The sequence below is a fragment of the Rhinolophus sinicus genome, linkage group LG06 (genome assembly GCF_036562045.2).
Source record: "Rhinolophus sinicus isolate RSC01 linkage group LG06, ASM3656204v1, whole genome shotgun sequence".
Classification (NCBI taxonomy): domain Eukaryota; kingdom Metazoa; phylum Chordata; class Mammalia; order Chiroptera; family Rhinolophidae; genus Rhinolophus; species Rhinolophus sinicus.
Genome location: NC_133756.1, coordinates 132,292,344 through 132,300,211, shown reverse-complemented (window position 1 = coordinate 132,300,211; position 7,868 = coordinate 132,292,344). Strand labels below are relative to the sequence as shown.

Below are 7,868 nucleotides of genomic sequence, written 5' to 3'. Positions count from 1 at the left end.
GACAGGAGTGGCAACAAAAATGATGACAGTTAAGAATGATGGTCCACACAAAAGTAATGAAAAATTGCAGGCACCAAAATTCAGAAAACGTTTCTTTATTTCACATGAGTGCATTAAGTACATCCATTACAACACACGACATACTAAATTATGAAGATACATATTAGACACAGTCACATCTGTTCGTTATCAAGTACGTACGTTATTCATGCATTGTGTCTACTCCGATTGGTCATTTGGCAATAAGTCTTGAGTTCATCTGTTTACATAGGCATTTACCTCTTGTCCAAAGACGCCCACTTGGATATTTATAAATACTTAATTATAATTTATATTATCATTTAAGTATTAATGTCAATAATAACATTTATTTATATTTAATTATATATTAATATTATTATTTTATAATTCAATATGTTGTGTGTTGCAACGGACGTACTAAATGCATACGTCTGGCTGACGATCTTAACGGGAGCTTATGTTTGGGGTAGGGCTTATATTATGAGCATCCTGAAAAATCATGCCAGGGCTTATTTTCCAGTTAGGTCTTATGGAGACATAGTATATCATGAAAAGGCTAGGAATGTCTTAGTTATTTTCTGCTTCCCATTTCTGCCTTGAACCTGCCCTACTTGGTTACTTCTTGTTATTGTAACACGAGGTGGTACCTATTTTCATAGTGTTTTGATAAGTTTGAAACTTTCTTAAATCTATAAATTGTAATAGTTAAAAAAATCATAAAGCATGAAAAATTTTAAAACTTTTTTAATGCTACACAATCTGAAGAATTCACCAAAAAAAAATAAAATTTAGTGATATTTTTAAATGGTGCTTTCTCCAGAAGCATAAATAAGAAATTGAGAATTTTATGTACAAATGAAATTGAAACTCATTCCTTTCCCTATACTTTTTTGCAGAGGAGGGAAAAAATTACAAGAAGAACTTGAGTTAGCATTTGTTAAATACATCATTCTAATTGAGCACCTTTTCATGTACCTGTCGGTCATTTGTATGTCTTTGAAGAAATGTCTGTTCAGTTCCTTTGCCAATTTTTAAATCAGGTTATTTGGTTTTTTTTTGGTATTAAGTTGCAGGAGTTCCCTATGTATTTGGGTATTAACTCTTATCAGATAACATGGTTTGGAATTATTTTCTCCCAATCCATAGGTTGCCTTTTTATTTTTTTTTCATTGTCTATATTTGCTTTTGTTGCCTATGCTTTTGGTGTCATATCCAAGAAATGATTGCCAAAACCAGTGTCAAGATGCTTTTCTGCTATGTTCTCGAAGTTTTATAGTTTTAGTTTTAAACATTTACGTTTTTATCCATTTTGAGTTAATTTTTATGTATGGTGTAAGGATCCAGTTTCACTCTTTTGCCTGTGGATATCCAGTTTTCCCCAACACCATTTATTTGAAGAGACTATCCTTTCCCTATAGTGTATTCTCGGCACCTTTGTTGAAGCTAAGTTGCCTATGAGTGAGTTTATTTCTGGGCTCTTTTCTGTCCCATTAGTCTATATGTCTGTTTTAAAACAATCCCATTTATAATAGTATCAAAAAAATAAAGTACTTACATATAAGCTTAACCAAAGAGACAAAAGACTTGTACACTAAAAATTATAAAACATTGATGAAAGAAATTAAGGCAGACACAAAGAAATGGAAAGATATCTCATTACCACGAATTGGAAGAATTAATATGTAAAGAACAATACTCCCCAAATTAATCTATAGAGTCAATACAATCCTTATCAAAATCCCAATGGCATTTTTTACAAAAATAGAAAAAAACATTCCTGAAATTCATATGGAACCATGAAACACTCCAAATAGCCAAAGCAATCTTGAGCAAAAATAACAAAGCTGGAGGTATCACACGTCATGATTTCAAAACATATTAAAAAGCATTTTAGGTTTTCTTGAAGGAGATCTGAAAAGTCTCAAAAACCTGAAAATTCTACAGCCATGCTTATTTTTCACTAGAGATAAATTAAGGGAAGATATACCATATTCGATACTTCCTTGCAAATATGATTTTTCCTAGAACATCAGGGCTCTTTAGCTGTAGTCTTACTGTATAGCTCTTGCTACCCCTAAATGCTATTCTTTGTGAAATGGTTTTAAATTAACTTTTAAATGCCAGCTTTCTATGTTCCACTGCTAAGGCTACAGCATACATTTATAAAGACTTTTCTGCTCACTAGGGCACCTTGTTAATTACATACTGAGCTGAGCTTGTATCAATATTGGGCTTGTTGACCGGCAGGCTGTTTAGAAGTGAAGCCTTACCGGACCATCTGTCAATCCCTGTCACTGCAAATGCTCTTCTCTATTACTGTAATGAAATCACTAAAATCATTTCCTGTTCCCAATCCTCATTCAGATCTTCTATCTATTGTCAATAAGAGGATATTAAAATGCTCAGCAAAGTCTACATATCCTTTTCATCCTGGTCCACAGTGTAGCACATAGCTTTGTGTTTTAGTGTTGGAAGTGATAAATAGTGACGCCAACCCTATTGTAATAAAAAAAGACTGCTTATTAAACTCTCTCTCCAGCTGTTTTCTCTTTGACATCATGGGATCTGTTTATAATTGGCTTTTACGGGTTTCCCCCTTACCATTCAGGGTTTATGTGATTACACTAGAAATTGAAACGTTTTGGTGGAACAGTCCTTCATAGAACTGATGCTTTCCCATTAGTCAGGCCCTTTGTGTATACATAGACTCCAAAAATAGGATTGTGGGAAGAAAGGATGAAGAGGCTTTCTGTATTCTGGACAAGTTTGCCTTCCTGAAGCATGGGTTTGCTTCCAGGAAGAAATGGATGTTGAAAGCAGTGTGGGTGGGAATGTATATTTATCATGGTCCACAATTCAAGCAGATGCATATACGTGGTTTATTATAAGTCATTTATTATAAGTCATTCAATCAATGTAGGAGTATGTAGTTTTGTTTTGAATGGTGCCTGTTGGTTGACCTCATACTATTTGAGGCATTTGACATCTCTGGAAATTCACTCTTCCTTTGGGACTGTATTTGGGAGGCAGGTGGCATTTGTCAATCCATGAGTGTGCTTTCTTCAAAATGGAACTGGTGTTGGACTTCTCCTACCTGTGCCCAGAAACAAGCAGTCAGTTGGTCAGTCAGCAAGCACTTGTAGAGGAAACTTAGTGTCATTTAACTTCCCCATCACGGAGAAGTCTGTCCACCACTGGTAGGAAAAAAAACAACTGATGTTGTGGACCCTGGAAATAAAGTCCCTAAACTGAATTCTCTAATTTCTTTTTATGCTTGTTTTATGTTTGGACAAATATGCAGCTGTCCTGTTTGTCCTAAATAAGTTCTAGAAGTTATTTCAATTTTTATGACTATCGTATTCAATATTTAAAAGCAATTGGAGACTTCTTGCTGTACATGCACCCGTTTGCTTGTTGCCCACATCAAATGATATCCGAATGGTCTTTAAATTTTACATTTTCGGATGGGCTATGAGAGATCTGAAAAATCTTCGATTTGTCTCTTTCAGTTTATTTGTACATGTTTTAATGTGGGTTGGCTGTTTTCTTTAGAGCAGTTGTAGGAAAACACAGTTTTCCAGAACAACTCATGAAGCACTCAAGGATGATTCTGTCTTTTAGAAGTTGCCACAGGTTGTACCCTGAGCACTTAAGGACCCAAAGGGAACCCGAAGGATCATGCTGCAGAAGCCCTTTGGAGGAACGTGCCAAACGCGCCGTAACCATGAGTTGGCTCTCGTTTGATGGAGAGATTAATAGTTTCCATAATCACATCATCCTGGTTGCTCTGTGCCCAGCGTTTACTCAGACTTGAAAGAAATGGAAATTAATTGAAAAAGAAAAAAAATGTTTTTCTTTGTCTCCCCTCCAAGACTCTCATCTGGAGAAGTGATGAAAAAGAGATTCAAGTGTTTTTTGGCAGTGGGAGCCAAGATGTTTATTTTCTTTTGCAATTCTGGATATAAAGAAAGCAATTGGATGGTGTGGGGGAGGAGGCAGGCACGGGGAGAGGGGTACAACTCTGCTGCCCAGATATTCCAAACATAACAGAAACACGGGGCCGTGGACCCCAGTATACACGTGGAGTGTTGTCCTGTGAGGCCATGGGCATCTGGGCCTGGAGATAAGTGCAGAGGAAGCAGAAAGGGGTTTTATAGCTGATGTGATTGACATCAGACTGATTGGCCTAGAGATTTTCATGTCTACCGCTGCAGAGTAGCTGCCAGGAGTTTTTTTGCCATATCCTGGAATTTGGGAAATACTTACCTTTAGTTAAAATCTATTCTTTCTTGTCTGGCTCTGAAATTTGAGCTCAATTTTTTTAAGCCCCTACCATCACTCTTGACCAATTCTTTCACCCTACACACTAATAACGTTGCTCTTGAGCCTTGGAGAGGTTCAGTGGGCAGAGGATTTGGTCCTCTGAGAAAATTGGGATGTTAATAAGATAGGAGTCTCTTGTCATATCTTCATTCAGAGATAAACTTCCAATATCAGTAAGTGCTTTGTTGAACCAGGAAGAGAGAAACTGAATTGTAGACCAATATTTCTTATCATTCATTCATGTCACAGTATGTTGTAATTTATTGAACTTGCTATGTGTTAAGCTCTGTGCTCGGTTAGTGGGATTAAGAAGGTGACAATTCAAGACGGGAGGAAAACAGGAGCTAGTTAGTAGCTGTTCATTCCATCAGTTGCTGAAAGTCCAGGTCCATGTCCCTTCCTCTGAAGTGATGTACTTTCACTCCTCCAAGTTACATGCTAGTTGGAGATTTGGGGCTCTCTTGAGACTGACACAGCTGTAAGAGACACATAGGTCCTTTTGGAGGTGGGTATCTCCTGCAGTTTATATACAGGCCCAACCGTAGGCACCCATCCACTATTGCCCACCCTCCATGACAGTTAAGGACAGCAGATAAATGCTTGCCCCCTCTTTTCTTCTGTGACCTCACAAGGAAATTACCCCTCAGGCTGCTCCCATTCCAACCTAGGGCTTGGCCATTTGTCACCTGCAGAGGTAGCCTCTGAGCTCTATCTTTCCCAAGTGGTCTGAATTTCCCATGCAATATCAGTGCTGAATTGAGAGCTAGTTCACGTGCAGACAGGCCGGCTGTAGCAGGGCATGGTGATGCCACAGTAGAGGGGAGGCAAGGCCCTGGTGCAGGAGGCTGGAGGAACGATGCATATGCAAGATACTCAAGGGTTTGCTGCTTGTGGGAGCTGAGATGAGGCCTATTCACTCGGACCATGGCGGAGCCTGACCCGAGCTGAAAGACACAATTCTGAATGTGGCAGCACTCTGGAAACTACGAGGTCAGAGCTGGAAAGAACATAATCCTGTTCACATCCACCATGAAGTCTCATAGCTGTACCCCTCCTCTGTATACCCAAACACCATCTTAGGAGGAAGTTACTCAAGGCACCAAGCCTTATATTTTCAACTTAAAAGACTGGGCAATTCTTGAAGAGTCTATTTAAATTATTGGACCAGAGTATATTTAAACTGAATTGCACCTTTGGTTTATTAATTTTCTTGCTACTAACAGATGGGGACTCCAGAGAAATCAGATTTGTTATGGCAGCAAAATGAAGCTGTTAGCTACCTTTTTCCATATCTGAGTAACGGTGTGAGTTGAATGTTGAGACCCTGTAACGTGGGGAAAGAGTTTTCGAAGATGGGAGTTGCCAAATTTTTAGATAAGTTGGAATCCTTATAGCCTTTTGGAATTTCTAGTCAGGTATACTCAGTATTCTTCCACATAGATTCATTTCCAAGAAAACAAAGGAGGACAATAGATGAAAAAGATATTTCACTACATTTCAGGGTGCTTGCCGACCGACTGCTTTAGTATCCAGATCCCATAGGGACCACATAATGGTAGGTGGAGCCATGAAGCATCTTTATCCTGGGGTAAACCCAGAGTATTGCTGTAAAAGCTGATACATCTAAAGGAAAAGATAAACTGGAGAATTCCAAATTTAGTTTCCAACCTGTCACCAATGTGAAATGAGAGACTACCTAACTAGTGTTCATTTATACAAAAAGCATTTCCTGGTTGCCAGCTACATGTCAGGCACAGTGCTAAGTGCTGGGGATAATGACAATTGTTCCACAAATGGTAGTTAAATGAATGAAAACTATGCTCCCTCTCTAGAAACAGACTTACTTGAAGCTAGTAAAGCTTAAAGCAAAGGTTCCCCAACTTTTATGCACATAGGAATCACCTAAGAACCTTTTAAAACTACGGATGCCCGGCTCTCATCCCCAGACTTTCTAAGTTAATTGGTGTGGGGTACAAATTGGGCATCAGGATTTTCAAAGCTCCCCAAGTGGTTCTAATATACAGCAAAGTTTGGGAACCACTGGTTGAAAGGACTCTCACTTGCTTGGGCCCACTGGAAGTACCTAGCACTTTTGAATTTGGAATTTTGTATTTTTCCTTGAACAGGGTCCCCAAATTGAATAAGATTCAGGTGCCACAAAACCAGACCTTCTCTATCCTTAAAGTCGTCTTAGTTCGATCAGTGGGATCCTTAGCCAGCGTGAGCTTTTCAGAAAGTGTAATTTGGCTAAAAGATGAACAGTCCTCTTACAGCTACCACCACATGGAAGCTAAACCATTACAAGCAACTACATGCCCCCTTTTGTGGTCTTATCCCTCTTTTTTCAGCCCATAACCTTGAGCGATTTTTGCAATGCTTTCAGAAGGAGCTCCACTTTAGACTGGAGAATTGGTTCCTACAAGTGGTAGTTTTATTGGGTTTTGCATTATATTGATTGGATTTCATGGTCAGCATTAAGTTTATAACTTTGTAGCATTTCCTGTGCAAGGCCTTTACAAGAGGCACACTGGTCCTCTGGGGTGTCCAGGAGCTCTGTACCTCACCATCCTCCCTACCTTTCCTGGAAGAGTTGCCTGGTGATGCTTATGAGGCTGATTTAAAGCTGTACAAAATTTATTCAGTGGTTTTATTACGGAGGCAAACAAGAACCATTTCTGCGGCGCATGTGGGCCAGTTGGCAAGATGGCCGCATGTGGAACTTCCTCTCTGCCTTTGGCCAGGTGCATACCTGGAAATGTGTCTGCCTGACTTTCAATGGGGTGAGCACGAACACAGCCTAAAGAGGAAAGAGTGGGGCAGCTCACTAAGCAGGAGCCGCTTAGAAGCTCTCGGGGGTGTTTTGAAGTGGCTGTGAACTTACTAAGTGGCCATGTGAACTGTGTTTCCCCATATCACCTGTGGGGTACAAAGGCTGTTTTTGGCTTCCTTTTCCTGGCCATGCTTTGTTGTGAGTCCTCTTGGCCCTTTCCATGTATCAGACACCTACTTAGCAGGTCACATCCAGGCTATTTACACATCTGATTATCAGTGACTGTTGTGCTCTGAGGAAGAAGTTACGTAATGCATAAGCCAGGGCCCCTGTGATGACCAAAGGCAGATTAAGGGCTTGACTCCTTCTCTCTGTAGGGAAAGATTGGGGCTTTTTGATTAATTTCTGCCACAGTGGAGCCTATAAAGTCTTCTAATATCGGCATCTAAGAAAAGATCCTCCCGACTAACCTCTTCTGGGGTGGGATTCGGGATGCTAATGGCATGTAGAGAGGATCTTCCCAAAGGTCAGAAGGACAAGCTCTCCTTTCTGTCCATTCGGAACTCCAGGAAGGGCATTCGTTGTGTCTCCGGATGGTGTATTTTCTTCTTTTGACTCTTCCAGATGGTCACATTTAGATTCTTGGAGAATTGTCCTGATTGCTGTGAAAGCTCAGCCACCCTACCTTGAGTTCAGTTGGAGATAACAAAGGAGAAAGGAGGTTAGTCATCAAGGTTGCTCATTTTCCGTGATG

General features: G+C 39.8%; 1 protein-coding gene across 3 annotated transcripts in view; it reads left to right on the top strand.

The window, feature by feature from the left end:
* TPH1 (tryptophan hydroxylase 1) overlaps window positions 1-7,868 on the top strand; it is a 41,187-nt gene that overhangs the window by 3,423 nt on the left and 29,896 nt on the right. The window contains exon 1 of one of the 3 annotated variants that reach the window (XM_074336101.1): window positions 3,265-7,835. The exons of the other annotated variants lie outside the window; for them this stretch is intronic. The gene's annotated coding sequence lies outside the window, so the exon portion shown is untranslated. Of the gene's footprint in view, window positions 1-3,264; window positions 7,836-7,868 lie in introns of those variants that run through there. 3 annotated transcript variants of the gene reach the window in all.